The 20206-nt window shown below is 34.1% G+C and overlaps 1 long non-coding RNA gene across 3 annotated transcripts in view; it reads right to left on the bottom strand.

Moving 5' to 3' along the window:
- The window catches only part of LOC143252362 (uncharacterized), a 72850-nt gene that overhangs the window by 10378 nt on the left and 42266 nt on the right, over positions 1-20206 (bottom strand). The window contains exon 1 of one of the 3 annotated variants that reach the window (XR_013028953.1): positions 8979-9655. The exons of the other annotated variants lie outside the window; for them this stretch is intronic. This is a non-coding gene — a long non-coding RNA (uncharacterized LOC143252362). Of the gene's footprint in view, positions 1-8978; positions 9656-20206 lie in introns of those variants that run through there. 3 annotated transcript variants of the gene reach the window in all.

Here is a 20206-nt window from a genome sequence, read left to right as displayed (position 1 = left end):
TTATACAAGTTTGGCTTGAAGTAGGTACGACTCACCTGTCCATTTTGAAATCAGTAGGTTTTTATGGGAAAGTTGAGCTTTGGGTTTAATTGTGCGTGGAATGTGATAAGTGAGTTTAGCAGAACTGTTCTGCCTTTAAACTTACACGATATCTGAGTTGTACATTACCGTGGACACACGATAGTTCTGGCCGTGGTGAAATATAACTTAACTTATGACGTAGAACTAAATTTGTGATACCTGAAAATGTACAGAATTCTTTTTTATTATAATAATATTTAAAATAATAAGAAACAGCTTTAATTAAAGATGTTAGTTACAGAGAAAAGATCAACGACTGTATAATAAGAAACATTTGCCTTCTATAAGAATTTTTGCCCCCCGCTAGTACAGGGTAAGTCTAAGCATTTACAACGCTAAAATCAGCGGTTCAATTTCCCTCGTTGGGCTCAGTAGATAGCCCGATGTGGGTTTGCTAAAAGAAAACACACACACACTCTATAAGACTTTAAACTACGAAACGCTGGTCTTCTGTAAGAATTATTGAAAGCACTAGATTGCGAATAAAAACCACGTGCGCGTTTCTTTATTAAGTAGCTTATATCAAGTGAAGCATATTTTGTAGGCATCACATAAACTATTATCACGAACTTTTTTGGTTCAGTGCATTTTATATTCATATACAAAAACCTCTCAGTGGCTCAGCGGTATGTCTGCGGACTTACAACGCGGAAAACCGGGTTTCGATACCCATGGTGGGCAGAGCACAGATAGCCCATTGTGTAGCTTTGTACTTGATTCAAAACAACAACAAATATACACGAAACCCTGGTTAGTTTAGTAGATATCTTTTGTGTTTTTACTAAAATTTTAATATATGACGCAATTTTGTTTTTATTGAAAATTTATTCAAGCCAAGTATATCACTTTATATTTTAATGAATTTATTTTTACCTTTTATAGAATTACCTCCACATTTTCTCATATACTGATCCGAGTTACATCATAATATGTTATTGGAAGGTTTATGAATGTGCATTTCATTTTTTTTTTTTGGCCCGGTATGGCCAGGTGGGTTAAGGCGTTAAGCTGAGGGTCGCGGATTGAATCCCCGTCGCACCAAAATTTTCGCCCTTGCAGCCATTGGGACGTTATAATATGACGGTATATCCCACTATTTGTTGGTAAAAGAGTAGCCCAAGAGTTGCTGGTGTGTGATGATGACTAGCTGCCTTCCCTCTGGCCTTACTCTACTAAAGTATGGACGGCTAGCGCAGATAGCACAAGTGTAACTTTGCGCGAAATTCCAAAACAAACTTTTTTTTTTTATTGAATCGGTTGCAACTGCACGTCTGCGTCTGTCACGCTTATTTTTTCTAATTCTTTATCTAATATTTGTATTTTCATGAACACCACCAACGTTAGAAAATATAATCTTTCAAGTTAGAGCTAAAAGATTAAATACACTTACGTAGTTTGTTTGTTTTACTGAAAAAAGTCCTACAACCATACAACCATTGCTATGCAATACATTTTCTAGTAAATAGTTATTAGTAAAGATAAGTATTCAAAGAATACGTAGGATATAAAAACAATATAGAGTGTTCATCAAGTAGTTACTGGTACAGTTAAGTTAAAGATAGTGATATAATGGAATTTCAATTAGAAGAAATAAATATTGTTTATATGATGATGAGAAACCCACTTGAAGTAAAAATGTATTCTAAAAACGGCTGGTATGGGTTATTAAAATAAAGTACAGAACAACGTTTCGACCTTAAACCATCTTCAAATTAATAAAGAGAATTTGCAAAGTCTTTTTCAACCTGAAGATGATCTAAGAAGGTCGAAATTGTTCTGTATTTTATTGTAATTAACGTTTCAATACTAGCCCTCTTTAGAATAGAAATATTGCTTTAATATTGAAATATACTACTAGAACCAATTCAGATACTTTCAAACAAGAAGCAACAGTTGCAAACGTCTCTGAAGTTGGCTTCAGAAGGTTTTGTGTTGAGTACAAAATTCTCGTTGTCATTTGAAGATTAAGATTTATTGTTTATTTTCGTTCAGTAAATCGCCTGTGACTTGGAATTTATAAACTGAAACCTACAAATAGCTCACATTTCAGTCAACAAACAAATGTTGCCCACGAATGAACGACCTTCATATTATTGTGTAAAGTACAAAGGAAAGGATAAAAAGATGTGACTGGCAAGCTTGACAAATGGGAATTTAACGGACTCTCATAAGGGTTACGAAGTATTAAACTTCACAGGTGGCGCTACCATTTACATGAAAAACGATCTCTGCTGTTGACAATACTTGATTATTATGAGGCCGCGAGCTTTGGTCACGTGCATGTTCTATGATGGCACGTGTCTTGTCCAAGAAACTGAATCGACGTCCGCCATTTTAGATTACTGAATGAAACTTGAAACTGGATGTGTTAGAAAAGAAAGATAAAAACTTTCTTTACGAATATCTTCCTCTCAAATTCTTTATTAAAAGTTTTTATTATGAAACATAATTATGGGAAACTCAATAAGTACAACTAAACATGAGTAGCTGAGCACAGCTGCGGATTAAAAAGTGCTGACAAATTATTAATTGTTAATTATAATAAGATTTTACGGTTACTTTGTTTTGAACATTTGGACAAAGCTACATAACGGCTATCTTCGCAACGCGTCAATAATTTTGATGTAACATACCAAGTAGCGAACAGTACCAACCACAATTTGTTGGGCTTCTCTGATTGAATAGTTGTATTTGACTGTCACTCTTAACACAGCCCCAAAGCGCGGAGCACGATTCATGGTATCGAAACCCGGTTTCCCGCTGGGCCACTGGGAGCGTTCATATTTTAAAGTAAATTAAACTACAAAAGTTGTATTTGACAAAAGCTGTGAAAAATTATTGTCAATTGAAATGTACACAATGGGTATCGAAACCAGGTTTTTAGTGTTGTAAACCCACAACCTTACTACTGAGCCTCTTGGGAGTGAATATTTAAAAGTACAGTTGTACCTAGAAATTTTTTTACAATTCGAATGAACTTTTTCCTTACGAGTAGCCAGGTGGGTTAAGGCGTGCGACTCGTAATTTGAGGTTCGCTGGTTCGCATCCCCGTCGCACCAAACATGTTCGCCTTTTCAGCCGTGGGGTCGTTATAAAGTTACGGTCAATCCTAGTATTCAATGGTAAAAGAGTAGTCCAAGAGTTGGTGGTGGGAGGTGATGATTAGCTCTAGTCTTATATTGCTAAATTAGGGACGGCTAGCGCAGATAGCCCTCGAGTAGATTTGCGCGAAATGCAAAAACAAACAATCCCTTACAAGCGTTTCAATAGAATTCTTTTCAGAACTGTTTTATTTCAAACTATTTTGTAAGTATTAATACAAATTTCCTGGCAAACAAAACTATCGAACGTTACCAGCTTTTAGTTACGTAAAGAAGTAGGTCTGACATTATTTCATTATTATGTTTTTATGATAATTTCGTTCTTCACAATATCTACTGAGCTGTTCCCTTGCGCCAACATTCCTCGAACACAATTATATTATTCTCAGGTTTCAGTCATGTAGAAATAGTTAGGCACGTGTCACGTGATATGACTGTGCTGCTGACACCTATATCAATGCAACACATTCCACGCTCCATTTCAGTGATGGTGTACCCACAGCAGGAGTCACCGATATTGTCAGTCACGTCCGAAGCATTTGAAAGGGTTGTAAAGTTTCATGGGTTAACGTAGGCACAGGTGTTCTTCCCACCCAGTTGTATGTGTGTGTTTGATTAAGACATTTAGGGCAGAGAAGGCATAAAGCGGGATTAAGTTTAGGCCTTTTGAAAGCAAGAAGCACCTCGAAAAACTGTCACTTTTCACTGTTTACCAAAAGCTATCAAAGTATGTTATTTTTATAGCAATGAAAAACACCTCTATGACATAGAAAATTCTTTGTACTCAACCAGGTGAACTTCGTAGTATTATTAACTACTTCCTGTCTTTGTTAAATAATGCAATCAAAAGCCAAGAAATAACCATGACTATTTTTATTATATTTTATAACTGGAATACCCGTCCGTGGGATGGAATTTATATATATTCATGATTAACGAAAGGTTATTTTAGAACATGAAAAGTTGTGATTGTTAAAAAAAAAAAAAGTACGAAGGCGAAGTACTGATAAAAAAAACCTTGAAAACTGCTCATAAACCCTGCAAAATGTAAAATTAAAAAAATTTAAAACCCAAGAAACCTTCATATCAACTTGGGTGACGATCTATCTATGGGGAGTTAAATAGGGGTAAAAAAATAAAAGCTCATTAAAACTGCAAAACTGAAAATGTCCATGTATCCCAGCATGCACTTCATGAGCATCCATACCAGTTTTGGTGAAGATCCATCTACATCCTGCGAAGTAATTATATAAATATATAGTACTATTATATTTATATAGATAACGAACAACATAAGTACTATAATATTTATATAGATAACATACAACGTAATTACTATTATATTTATATAGATAACGTGCAACATAAGTACTATTATATTTATACAGATAACATACAACGTAATTACTATTATATTTATATTGATAACATATACCATACAGTACTATTATATTTATATAGGTAACATACAACAGACAGTACTATTATATATATACTGATAACATACAACATAAGTACTATTATATTTATACAGATAACATACAACAGACAGTACTATTGTATTGATACAGATTCAAGGTAAGAAAGCTGATGATGGCTGTGCAGTGATAAATTGATAGTTCACTGGTTACTCTAACATAACTTGCATTATGTTAAAGCTTTACATTTAAAAGTACACAGCTGTATTATTTCAGTTCACAATTTTGACATCTTTGTGACATTTTGCTTCAAGAAATTATATTGATGTAATACTAGCTTTTTTTTTTTCGCTGTAGAGTTTGACTAGATAAATGTTACATCAGTGTTTTAGTGTGTGATAAGCAGTTATCATAAATTTGTCACTGGTATATAACTGAATGCGGAAGGACATTGTACACATTTTACGAACGTGTGTTATTCAACACAAGAGATTGTGGTACGTCGTCAAAAATACATTGTTCGTATCAATTTACTATCAGTACTTCGTTCAGGAAAGGAAACTGAACATTTATTGCAACTATCTAAGGAAAATAAATATATTATTTTACTAGTTGGAGCACCCGTCTCCTGGACGGAAATTACATATTAATTTATGTGTAATTGTGAAAAAACGTCCATTTTGTTACGTGACACGTAACTTTTAAATTTAAACATATTAGTACTTTTTATAAGGTTTACAGAATTTTAGTACGTTCACTGGGTTGCATTTTAGATCTCAAAAAATGACAATGAAAAATAGTTTGGTTCTGGTTTGAATTTCGCGCAACGCTATACAAAAGCTATTTGCGCTAGCCGTCCCTAATCTAGCAGTGGAAGACTAAAGAGAAAGCGGTTAGTCATCATCATTTATCGCCAACTCTTGGGCTAATCTTTTACCGACGAATAGCGGGATTGACTGTCACATTATAACTCCCTCACGGCTGTAAGGACAAGCATGTTTAGTGTGACGGAGATTCGAACCCGTGACCCTCGGATTACGAGTCGAACACCTCAACCACGTGGCCATGCCGGGCCATGGGAAATAGTATTCCAGGTTGGATACGTTCGTACTGTAGTTTAGAATAATCACAGTTATCCAGTTCTGTAATTATGTAGTAGCCTGTATTACTCCAAGTATGTAAGTTTGTGTAATTGTGTTATTGATAATTAATAATGACTAGCAATTTTGATATCAGAATTCTTAGAAGTTTCACACATGTATTTTTTTATGAATGTCAACTCTGATGACATTGTTCAAAGTTGTTCCTAACTTTGCATTAGAAAAGTAATAGCTAGTTTTTCAATTAAATCACATACGGGTGATATAAACCATTGAAGGACATGTTTATAGATACGGTTTACGAGCGTTCTTCGTATAGCAAAGCCACAAAGGGCTATCTGCTCAGCCCACCGAGGGGAATCGAGCCCCTAATTTTAGCGTTGTAAATCCAGAGACATACCGCTGTACTAGCGGGGGGCTACGGTTTGCGATTATTTTCATGGAAGGGAAAGAGGCACGAGCTTGCGTTACCATGAGAGGAGAAGTGAACTAAGATTATATTATTTACTATACAAATTACCACTAATTAAAACAAAGATGAAGTATTTCCCTTTCATGAGGAAAAAATGTAGTAATGAAAAAAATAATTGTAGGAATTGAGATAAGAGTTATTTATTAAGAAACAATGTTTAACTGAATTTTATTTATATTGAATAAAGTATTGTTTGATTATTGTCAGTTTTTAGCAAAATACGTGAAAAATGTGTTAAAAGGTTAATCAATCAAATCATATATATCTTTAACCTAATGAAAGTTTTTCGTTTTTGATGTAAGGTAACATTTTTATTTTATAAATAAAGCAAAGTACATTTTCACGTGTGGGAAATAAGTCGTTGACATATTGAAACACATACATGTATATTATAAAATATAAAAGTAATTATTTCGGACACATATCTAGAATAAACGTCCTGTGAACATGAGAAAACAAACAAACATACACTTGTTGAACTTCAAAATTCTGTACTTCAAACTTCAGTGTTTTTTATATAAGCTGGTGATTTGCATAATGTATATATTTGTGTCGTTTACAATCTATTCAAAATTAGACGAGTTAATTTCAGCCAAGCTAAACTTGTGGTGGATTGAAAATGACTTGTCAGTGAAATATTGAAAGATTTTGTATCAATATTATGAGTGTTGTTTAAGTTGAATCGTTTTTTTCTCTCTCTCAAATATTTGAGATCCTACACGGCGTTATTCGTACACTTGACCAGTAATGATATAGTGGAAATAGTTCTTTGTGTAGGGTTAAGTTTCGGAGCTCTATTCTATGCATGGATTCCACTTGTGTCTCGATAGCCTTCTGTATAGAGAAAATCAATGTGTTTCTTTGTAAGACTGACCTCCGCGGCCTTTGGCGGTGTAGTTTGTTCAACGCTATCCAAGCAACTGTTATTGATGGCGGTGTTAGGTGAATCGAAGTTCCCTTCCATTTTTAGAGGCACTAGCTATATAACACCAGTTGGGCAGAATCTGAGGCTCATCTAATTAGGCCTCTTATAGGTTGTTTATCCTCAGGCACAACCATAGACTATATGGAATTCTAGTTTCTTTAAGCACATTGGACTGATAAGCATATATACAGTTGAAATACAAAGCTGCACAGAATTGGATGAATACGAAGCAAGTCCTCGTGAACAAAATACCTAAACACTGACAACCAGATTTGTGGATTAGGCTGTAGTTGGTTGCTCTTACAAAACACTACCGAGTTTCTTTTGAAAATAGTTTGTTTCATCTTCAAAAGACGTGTAAAAGCAAGTAGCAATCTTGTTTGTATGAAAACATAGAAAACTCAGTCATGTTTATACGTGTGATAAGGAATTCTTGTATTTGATCATTAGAGAATAAAACATGACAAACACTGTGTAGAACAAAAAATAAAACATTTGTTTAACAATAAAAACTGTATAAACTGTTATTATGCTATTTAACTAAAGCACTGTTGCGTTATTTCATGTTTATGTTATTTAGGAAGCGTATTGTTGTATTCTTTCATGTTTATGTTATTGAGGTAGAGTTGTGATGCATGTTTCGATGTTTATGCTATTTAGGTAAAATATTTTTGCATTCTTTTATGTTTATGCTCTTTAGGTAGAGTGTTCTTGCATTATTTCATGTTTATGATATTTAGATAGAATATTATTGTATTCTTTCATCTTTATGATACTTAGGTAGAGTACTGTTGCATTGTTTTGTGCATATGTTATCTAGATAGAGTATTGTTACATTTTTCCATTGTTAAGTTATTTAAGTAGAGTATTGTTGTATTCTTACATGTTTATGATATTTAGGCATAGTATTGTTGCATTTTTCCATGTTTATACTATTTAAATAGAGTATCATTGCATACTTCCTTTGTAATGTTATTTAAGTATTGTTGTATTATTTCATGCTTATGATATTTAGGTAGAGTATTGCTGCATTTTTTCATGTTAATGTTATTTAGGTAGAGTATTGTTGTATTCTTTCATATTTATGATAGTTAGGTACATTATTGTTACATTTTTCTATGTTTATATTATTTAGGTAGAGTCTTTACATTATTTGATGTGTATGTTACTTAGATAGAGTTTTGTTGCAGTTTTTTATGTTTATGTTATTTATATAGAGTTTTGTTGCATTCTTTCATGTTTATCTTATTTAGGCACAGTATTGTTGCATTATTTCCACTTTTGTGTTATTTAGGTAGAGTACTACATAATTTTTCAGCTCTTCTGTTCTTGTATATAAATTCATACAATATATTACGACATTAACATTTTGGTACCAAATCACTCGATAGTTATATGATGCTAAAAACTTGGATACGTATTACTTTGTACACAAGTACTTAATTTACGACTGTTCTCAACGGTTATAATCGTCATTTTCTTTAAGTTTGTATTGTTATGCGCTTTTTATATTAATTTTATTTAAGCATTCATATCTATACTGAATTATCCAACCATAATAAAATAAATAACACTTTGTTATGAGTTACGTATATTTTTATCAAAACATAAAGAAAACCTTTGTCGATATTTTACTTAGATGGTTTTCGTGTTCACTTACTCCATCTTTATAACATAAAAGACAAACATGAAACGTAGATTTACCCAATCTTTCAATTTACCCAAACATTAACGTATCCTATAATTCAAAATGATTAACTTTTAAAACTACTAACAGAGATAACACTTTCGGCTTTAAAGAAATTGAAATTTAAGAAAAACAACTTTCCTAAACAGTATGAGAAAGATATTTAAAAATTAAGAAATGTTTAGGTGACATACCGCCAGGGAGGCTACCGTTAAGCCTAGAAGAATAACAAAGATCGTTATTGTTATTCTGTCGATTCGATGTATGGAGGTTATCCGACAGGATTGGAGAAAATAACCACTTCTAGATTCAGGTGGGGAAGACATGTAAGAATGTTCCACTGAAAAGCTCATGCTTAATGCAACATATATACAGAGAACAGCTGGAATAGTTATTCACGAATGGGGTAAGAATGAGTAAAAAGAAAAAAAGAAGCAAGATAAAAACTTTTCTATTACTCTCGTACTTCGTTTGCAAACCGCCCTTCAACACGGTCCATTTGGGTTAGACATCTGTGTCGACGAAGTACATAGAAATTCTGAAGTTCGTTGGTAACTCAGTCCTGGGACTGCTCTTCGAGTGTGGCCTGAAGAGCACTTGAGCAATCGGCTATTCATCTGGGTGCTTCACGAAGCTTCCAGGCTGGAACTAATTTTCCATTTCCAACCTACGATAAAGCATGCCAAGTACGACGCCCATGAACCGTAGAAGTAAAGCCCAAAGCAATTTAATGTTTTGTACTCTGGATATAGTCTGTGATGTTATTAAGTTAACGTTGCTTGCTCCTTCAATCGGTAAGCTAATGAAGGATAGACGAACTTTGGGCACGCAAGAATGCTTGTTTTCTTCTCGTGTAACTGTATTTGTGGCGTCACGCCCTTTGAAAACAAGGACTTAACTGGTTCGCCCAACATCATGTTCGTTCTCATTTCAACCTAAATGTTTTATGTACTTCTTTTCATGAATATCGAGTTGATTTTATATATTCATAAAGGATATTTAAAAGAAATGAGAATTTTAAATTTCTACACCTATGAAGCAAATATAATGAAAAAAAACCTAACATTTAATTAGCATCCAAGCGCTTTATTGCACAATAAAGAAATGACGACTTGACGTTAGAACTTAAAAATTAGACAGCAAACAACTTTTTTCGTTTACAGAAAAGTACGTGAAACTTTTTAATACACGGCTAATAAGCTACGTTGTCTTAAACATACGTTATAGGAAGAGAAGTCGTATGTTATCGAACATCTAAAATACATATAAAAGACTCGTAATTATTTTGACCTGTTTCGGTTTTATTTGAATGTCTGAAAGAGAGTTAGTTTTATTATGAGGCTTTCTGAACAATCTAAAACATAAGAGTGAAGGTAAAACGCAATGGTAAATAAAACAACTGTTTAAGATTCTTAGAATTTGTCACAACTTTGAATAAAACTAAAATTTTTGCGTAAACATTTCACAGAACACAAATTAGAGAAAGATAAACTAAATTATTATGACCAGTTGAATTTTTTCAAACTTCAAATTGTCTTTAGAGGTAAAAACTGATGTATTACGTTGCTACGATTATGCTACTGATAATAGTACTTGTTAAAGCAAAGAAGCAGTTTTCCAACCTTTTTTTTGCTATTCTTACAATTTTTTAAAGTTAACCTGTCTGTTTTAAATGACTCCTAAATACATATTTGTTTATTTCTGCTGAGATTATTACATGTTGCTATTTAAACGATTTAATTGAATTTATTTTGAATCTTCTAAAAGATTGTTATCAAATCCACAGTCACAATGCTGTGCCGTTAGGGGGCTACAAGAATATTCAAATATTTTATTTTTACAACGAAATTCCCATACGAGACATTTTTAATATAATTACTTATTAAATAATTGGCTATTTCGGCTAACCTTTTTTACACTTGAAATTATTTTATTACACTCACGAAAGGTATTAAGTTTATCTAACATTCGTTAGAGGGCGCTTTCGGAAATGAAGTTCCTTACCACACTTCTCCGAATGGAAATCTAACGACTAAACATGATTTAAGAAGTAGCCAGGAGAATTTATTGTATGAATCAATTTATGTGTAATTTAGTCAAATAAGTTCTCACAGTCTTATAAGTTGTTAGAAAAATTGTACATTGTGTGGATTATTTGGTTTCATCTGTACTTATATCGTAGTGCATATTTTTAAAGCAGTATGAAATTAAGCTTTATGCGGGCAAATATAACATTTTCATTGTGTTGTTTATGTTGGTGCAAGATGTAAAATCCTTGGTACTGATTCAAACACTTATCTCTATTATCGTTTGATTACAAAATAAACATGTAGTTACGTTGTTATCTATATATTTAAAAAATTATTTGAACCTGTTAACTGTTTCAGCTTAACCTTTTGCTATGATTCGAAAATAATCATTTTATAGATAGCCTAGTGATCCCTTATATTTGAGATGTGGGTTTTCTATTCTGGCACGCTACTTTTGTTTGCTTGAGAGTAAGTAATATACTGATCTTACAATCGCAAATTAAACAAACTCTCTCGTGAAAAGAAAGGTTTAATAATCTTTGGCGCTTGAACAATCACAGTATTTGGAAGCATTAAAAAACGTAGGTATTTTCTGTTGATACAAGAAATAGCCTCAATATTCTGTGTACGACAACATTATATAGAGGAATAACACTGTAGAGACATAAAAACATGTTAGAATTAAATCACTTCCTGTCTTACGTTATAATAACAGCATCAACATTCTGTGACGTACTACAAAATCATAGAGGAAAACATTGTTAAGACATGCAACTATATTAACATTTAATCATTTAGCGTTTTAACTTTGTCTTTATCAGCAGTTGTCTTATGATGATGAATTAAGGAGTTAAAATTTCTAACGAGCAATGAGTTAAAATGAATTATTAGACATAAATTTTTCATTTCTGTATTTTGCATAAGATGTATTAGAATATAATGAACTGTTGGATCAACAGGTTAACTCACTGCATCTAGCAATTTATAATTTGAATGTTAATATATCATCGCTGGACATTTTTCATCACTCACAACAAACTAGTTTTCAATGAAAATAACGGGTGTATTTAAGAATAAAAAAGTCATTGGGTTGAGGACCGCTTCAGGCCATTAATTGAACATGATTTCGAACACATGACCTACTGAAGTTACTGCTATATGCATACATATATTTTAAGAATTTCAAGTATATCAGAATATTTAGTGAGACGATTGGTGTTGAACAAAGTATAACATAGAATGTAGTGATAAATTTAGTTCTTTAATGTTTTAAAACGTGAGGTAAAAGTGTATTATTATAATTTCTCTCCAACAGAGAGTGAAAAGGCTGTAAAACTTTAAGAAACTTGCTGGTTAATTCATGAGATATTTAAAACCGTCAAACGCAGGTGTTGAGCTCTCTTATCCTTGATGGCTTTAGAGTGGAAATTAAAAAATCAATATGAAACACGTTATTTAAGATAAACATTACAATTTACCAAATGATAAGAGTTGCGCTGTGGTTTGCCTGCTAGGATTCAGTGGTTAAAGAGATCAGTACTTGTTATTGAGTTATACTTCTGATTACTTTTCCCATCTAAAGATGGCTGATTAGATGGAAGTCTAACGGTCTTAGACCCGTCGATCTTCACTCTGCCGAGACACAGACCCTAGAAGAAGTTTGGTTAGGAACGTGGACACCGATAAGGGAAGCAAAGTCTAATGACACTTGATTCCCACTCGGCCCAAGCTGAAGTCGTCCAAGAACACTTCTGCCACTGCAAGTGGTGCTCTTCACCAGCGCCTTCTGGCGTTCTCCAACATTCGAGAGAAACTTCCAGAAATCAAAAAAAGAGAAAGCAGTGAAAAGCTAATGTAAACAGTTACCAAGATTACAAGACTTCTTGACGCTTAATGCATATTCGACCAAGATAATACTTATTGAAAACAAACAAAATTCAATAACACTCTTATACAAGCCAAAAGCACTCCATTCCAGTGTATGTAACTAAGTATTTACACGGTTAAGCACAAGATGATGTATAATCACCAAGGAAATAGTTCTCGATATCTACTAAATGCCTTAAATTAACTAAAACCCTATAACTTCTACTCTTTACAAAAACATGACTTACGATGTTGTGTATAACTTGTTCATTCTTATTTCATAGCTAACACCTTATAAACTATTTCTGTAATATTTTTGTCTAGGTTATTTTAGAAAACGAGGTGCATAGTTGTACGTCTTTCACGTGCTCTTAACGTAATTTAAGACCTTAAATTAGGTTGTTTTGCTTTAACATCACAAATTGTTCTATGCTGTGTGTTAGAATTAGAGATACTGTGTTTAATTCAGCTACATAAACTAAGTTTTGTTTTTCTCGATTTTATTTCCTTATATTTTATTATATTATCGTATAAAAACAAAATACACAATACGACCATAAATTTTGGCACGCCCTCAAGTATACAGCTAATTATTAATCACGAGAGAAACAAGACACACACAAATATATATATATACTTCCCTAAGAAACATACAATGTAGTTTATATAATATATATATATATATATATTTGTCCGCCATCTTATACATTTTCAGTTGGAGGATCTGGAGGCTAGGGTACTGGACTCACAGTCTGCAGATTATGGTATCGAGCCCCCTCAACCGTGGGGATATTATAAAGTGACGTTCAATCTCACAGTTCGTTGATTAAGAGTAACTCAAAAGATAGCGGTGGGTGGTGTTGGTCAGCTGCTCTCCCTCTAATCTATCATTTCAAAATTAGGGACATCTAGCGGAGGTAGGACTCGTATAGCCTCGCTTCAAACTCAACAATAACGTAAACAATATAGTATGCTCTGCCCCTCCCCTCCCAGTGACACAGCGGTACGACTGTGGATTTACAACGCTAGAATCCGGGTTTTGATACCCATGGAGGGCAGAGCGTAGATAGATCATTGTATATCTTTGTGTTTAACAACAAACAAACAAAATTAGATAGTTCGATTCTGAAGGGGGATTACCTATTACATATTTTTAGGTAAAGGACGATAGTTTACGTATTGAAGAAGAAAATAAATCTGGAACATTAACATGGCTATTACTTCTTGGTATAAAGGAAAGCCACCATTTCTGCACCATTTATTATTCAAGGGTAACGGAAGTAGCAATAAGATATTAAGTTTCAGAGTCGAAATCAGGCGGAAAGTAATACTTAGATATTTTGTTTAACTTGTAGATTTGAACTTTATCTGAACAGTTCACGTGCCTAGCTCACTTGTTTGTTTTTTGAATTTCGCGCAAAACTACACGAGGGCTATCTGCGCTAGCCGTCCATACTTTAGCAGTGTAAGACTAGAGGAAAGGCAGCTAGTCATCACCTCCCACCGCCAACTCTTGGGCTACTCTTTTACCAACGAAGAGTGGGATTGACCATCACATTATAAAGCCTTAACCCACCTAACCATGCTAGGGCAACTCACTTGTTACACCATGATCAAAGTATAGGCCATAGAAGCAGGTTAGCAATGACATTAATCATGAAGAAGTTTTAGACATAAGGTTTTTTTTCTGGCTTCTGGCAATAGTTAGTTGATAAAATGGTTAAGTATGGTGCCTATAAAGACTTAGGTGTACTGGAAGCATTTGTGACTCCCTAAGATAAAACTAAAGAGATACGTAGTTCAATATAAAATGAGTCACACACCTTCTAACTCATCACACTGCTGCCAAATTTTAATGCGAAATGCCTTCCCGTGACGAATATCTTTTACTCCCGGGCATGTTGGTACTTTAAGATAGATCGACACCGCGGCAAACTCTGATGTCTCCGTCTCCTTTAACTCACTGCAAGTTCTCTCTGTCCTACAGATGTCAGTGATTACCCCTTATATGAAATATCGATTGGTATTTCTGTATCACAACACATGGACATCTATTTTCCAACAGCGTTTCAAGTGTACACTAAATTTGAGGTTCAATCCATTAAGTGGACACGCAGGCAGCAATAAAACTAGACCCCACGCGCGGATGGCTCAGAGATAAAGATCACAGTTTACAACGTTAAAATTTCGATGTTTAACACCCTCGGTGAGTTGAACGTGGTTAGCCCGTTTTGTAACTTTGTGCTTTTTAACAAACAAACATTAAAACTAATCGCGGGTTCGAATCCCCGTCCCACCATACATGCTAGCCCTTTCAGCCGTGGGGGCATTATAATGTTTCGGTTAATCCCACTATTTGTTGGTAAAAGAGTAGCTTAAGACTTGGTGGTGGGTGATAATGACTAGCTGCCTTCCCTCTAGTCTTACACTGCGAAATTAGGGACGACTAGCGCAGATAGCCCTCGGAAGCTTTGCGCGAAATTAAAAAAAACAAACAAAACAAACATTAAAACTAAAGCAATCAAGAAGCTAGCGCCACCTGTCACGTTCACTAAATTTTATAATAAAAAGTCGGCAGTGACGATCGTTTTTAAATAGTATCTCTGGACGGCTGGTATGGGTATTAACACTTTTACCAAAATAAAGGAGAGAACAACGTTTGACTTATTAGGTCGTCTTCATGTTAACATAAATTGTGTGTTTTTACTACGTAGCTTTCTATATATTCCTAAATTATGGGCGTTCCCAACGCAACAAGGACTACGTTATACAATGTCTTGCTTCCATTTCCCTCAGTGGACAGAGAAGAGAGCCCATTGTGACTTTGTTATAAGAAAACACACACATAATATCTGGCAGTGGCGAGTTTAACATATTTTACATAAGACATTACATTATTAATAGCAGATAGCCTTTACTACATGCTCACGTGTGATATACGCGTCTTTATAAAGGTAAAAAGAACTATTATTTTTTGTATATAAGGTGCATTGCAAGGTAGATGTTGAAAATTATCGTACTGAGATTTAATAAGATAATCGAAGACTTTAAAAATTCAGTTTGCTTTTGGAGAACACACAATGCTTTATTTTTAAAATTAATCTTTATATATATATATCATGTCATACTTTATCATTGCAAGTAGGATCCGTAATTCAGCTGTGGCGCGTTATAACAAAGACAATGAATTCCGCTTTACGATTAAAAGTAGCCTAGTAGGCGGCGGGTGATATTGACTCGTTGTCCTCTAAATTGGGGCAACAATACAGGAGCTTTAGAATATCTGATCTGCCACTTTAGTCCATGTACTATATAAGTTGCCCATATATACCAAACTATAATGACACGATTTAGAAAGTATATTATATGAACTATGTCTCTATCTACTTCTCTGTCTTCCTAGTGTTTTCAGATATAACACGCATTCTTCAGTCGCTTCTGTAAATGGTTGTTTTAAGTAAAGATACCGTTTCTGTGATCACACGCATTAAGAATGTGAGTATTTGTACGTATTATCTAACCTTAACCACCATAGAAGAATCTGGAAAAAATGTTTATATTCATAAACTCTAAGAAACAGAAAAGAGCGACGTATCCGTACAGATTTACTTACGTTTATACTAATCGTGTAGCCCAAAGAGTGAATTATACATTCTTACTGATCCATAAAATAAACAATGAAGAAAAACTGTTTTGATATGTATCCACGTTAGTTCTGAAACACATCGATTTCAATGTAAGCTTGTGTTATATTATCTATAATAATTTTAGAGCGCTTTTCGCATTTAGAGCATTTTCACATTCATTTATACAAAACACAGTTTGTCATCAGCCTAACGTAACATCGACACGAAGAACATGTATAGTGATTATACTAACGAATCAGGCATTCGGTGTATTGAATTTCACTTTACAGTGTTATATCTGTAAGGCCCTTGGAGTGTTTGAAGGGAAAAAGAACAAACACCATTTTTCTCGTCAGCTCACGAATTGTAGATATCTTCTGTAGCTCGTTAGCCTGCTTAAAGACTTAGCAAGCGCAGTAAATTGATATTAAATGATGTTGAGTGATACCCAACCAACCTAGAATCGGATACAGTGCATATTCCATATGCGAAGCTGAGCCCTACTTAACAGCAGTAGCGAGGACATGATGTTGCTAACCAAAGAATCCCCGTATCAGCTCGTCTCTACTTGACAACGGCATGCTCATCGGCTAAAGGGGCTTCTTCTCCGGCGTGGAGAGGTGCTTAGCTCCGTGCTTGCTACCTCCTCAGCCGTGAGAGAACTCTATCACGCTACAGAACTTGTAGCCTACCGGGAAATGATGAGCCCTCGGGTAAAAACTAAATGATGCGATGTTGACATATTCCTCGTTAGTTTGGTTACACAACATGGTAATTAGGCTTCCTTACATCGAGATTGTTCAACCCAACGTGTATATATAAAGCACGGGAACTGTCACGCGGACCGTGGATGATGCTACTCCATTGTTTCAACTACCTTGACATTTAAGAACAAACTTTATAAAAGGGGGTGGGGGGTAAAATGAACAACGACATAAACTACAAATGACCATTAAAAGTGTGCTTTGTATAATATTCTATGGTGTTTCCTTTGGTTAGGTAATGCAAGTTCAAACAAAATTAATGCATTTGAATGTGAGAGTATAACAAGGCCTATAGTTTGGCAACATAAGGATTCGATTGAATTCCACCCAATCAGGAGTTAGCGGATTCATTATTTTAAGTACCTCTAACGTTCATAGCACAAGTTGTCCTCTTTCTTTCTCCACAAAAAAAAAAAAAAAATAAATAAAAAATCGTGCGCTAAACAATTGCTCACAACAATTTTCAGAGTATAATTAAAAATGATTTTTATTACGACCAATCAGAAGTTGGTGAATTCACTGGGTTGTAACGAATACGTATGAATACACATGCATAGTGAATCTCACTGTAACTATATGGTTGATAACACTCCATCTAAACATGCACTTGCATATCCTATACCAACCTAATATTTGTGTTATTAAGAAAGTTATGATGTTCATGTAAAAAAACATTAAAAGATAAACATATTTTATATGTTGCTTTGGAACATCAAATGAGCACTAAATGAGTCTCATTAATTATTACACAAGTTATCATATTCACGTATCATATTAAGTCAACTTGTAATTCATATCAAGTAATTAGTTGCTTGATAATTTGGACAGGGAACAGTGAATCAAACAAGTTGCGATGACAGTCCTTAATGTCGTGTACTCGTTTGCATGGCCTCTATTGCAAGTTTTCGTGTGAAGGAACTTGAAAAGGAATAATAGTGCAGGTGTAGAATTAGTAATAATAACCATTTGCACTGTTTTTTTTTTAAAAATGTCATTTTTTTCGTGGCTACCAACTGTTAGAAGTCAAATAATATCAAAAACTACAAAATTACATTAGAAATGATCCATTTAGACACAACATTTTGTGGTTGAGTGCTGCTTCGGGGACGTCAGATCTCTGTTATGCAGTCGCACAGGTTTGGCTTGAGGTGGCCTTATAACAAACATCAGATCTCTGTTGTACAATCGCACAGGTCTGGCTTGAGGTGGCCTTATAACAAACGTCAGATCTCTGTTGTACATGTACAATCGCACGGGTCTGGGGTAAGGTGGCATTATAACAAATGTTAGATCGGAGAAGCCCGGTACTGTGACAAATGTCAGTTCGTTGTAGCACGGACGCAGAGGGCTAGTTTATGGCACTATATCACATATTAAAAGTCATCAGTGGACTTTCATATGTAAAGGGGATGCCATGATAGAAGTGTGCACATGAGACATATGCTATAGATCAGCAAGTCCCAGTTTTTGCGCTACAACAGTTAAATAATTTGAAGTGTCAATGTTACTGACCATTTAATGTAAATATAAAACGTTGAACATTATTTCTTGCTGTTTGACCGAAATACGTAACAGAGATCCTACCGTATTAATCCCTCTACGTTAAATAAAAAAAAAGAGTCTTATTCTAATTCAAAGAATTTAAAATCGACAAATATAAGTTTTGAAAGACAACAAAAATCTATATTGGTAACTAGCGCGTAATGCAAACTTCTGGCTTAAAGAAGGTATTTGTAGTACATACACGTATGTGGAGTTTTTAGATTTTTTTTCTAAGTCTGCTCTGGTTGTCAGTTTCGCCAGTCACAAGGTACCTGCAATAGCATCAGACCACCAAGGAAGGCATGCTAGGAAGTTAGCAGCCCACCGGGTAGAGACAAAACAGAACCTCAAGTGCTTAGCAAACTTTCTGCTTCGATCCTGAGAGGCTCGTGTCAACAAAACTCGTATGGACATCTTCCGAACTTCTGATTCTAGCTCGAGTTGGCTGTTATGAGCAAGTATGAAGGCGAGGTTCGGCCTTAATATCTACAGTCTTTACTAAGGTGGCAGATATTTACTAGCCATAAAGATTTCTACAAGAACTTCTGTTTAAATGAACTGTATTTCGTTCTACAGACACGTTTAGATACTGGCAAGAAAACGTACGATTCACTGTTATTAAATCTGCCTTGTTGTTGTTGTTTCTCTTTCCAATTTTTACATTTTCATCTAGTTACGCAAAAGAGAAACAATACCTCTTTCAAGTGGAGAGCTACGGATATAATATCAGCTATTTAAGTAATTTTAAGATATAATGAATATGATATGATGAGATAGCATGACTTCATTACATATTTGCTGTTGAGATGAATGCTACGTATCACCAAAATGTGTTGTCAGTGAGTTCTAATAATCAATATAAAGATAAATTGATAATAATGTTAATGTTAAACCTTCTGTACTTTCAACCTCTATACACTGGCATGCTTGCAGTTGAAGGAGACTTTTAGGTTTACAAAACGTAAAAATTACAAATGGATATCTGTACTGCATTGTTAAATGAGTTACAATTAGACGGATGTACTGCATTGTTGAATGATTTACAGTTAAATAAACTTAATACATTATTACGAGATTTACAATTAGATAGATTTATTGCATTGTCATGTGATTTACAATTAGATAGATGTACTGCATTGTCACGTGATTTATGATTAAATAGATGTGTTTATAGTTACAATATTTATAATTAGAGAGATGTACTCATTGCTACATGATTTACAATCAGACAGATGTATTTCATCGTTAACTGACTTGTAATTAGATATTGGTTCTGAATTGTTATGTGACTTTCTATTAAGTGAATGTGCCATATTATTATTCAATATTTCCTGATGGATCAAATGTTTTTATTTTTTTGTTTTATATATTTTTGAAGAAAAAAAATTCCTACAATAGCTTATTTAAAACTAAGATAATATTACGCCTATGTTGTTAATCATATTGGCAGTTACGTATTTGTTATTATATCTTAACATTTTACAAGTACGTGAAAGTGTGTAATCTGTTTGGCCTATTTTTAAAGTACAAGCAACGTTTTCAAATATCCTTAAGGTTATTTTTATTGTTAAGTATTATTACTTCATAAAGACAT

Source organism: Tachypleus tridentatus, chromosome 6, assembly GCF_004210375.1.
Source record: "Tachypleus tridentatus isolate NWPU-2018 chromosome 6, ASM421037v1, whole genome shotgun sequence".
Taxonomy (NCBI): Eukaryota; Metazoa; Arthropoda; class Merostomata; order Xiphosura; family Limulidae; genus Tachypleus; species Tachypleus tridentatus.
The sequence above is the reverse complement of the archived record's forward strand: the minus strand, read 5'-3'. Positions and strand labels throughout refer to the sequence as shown.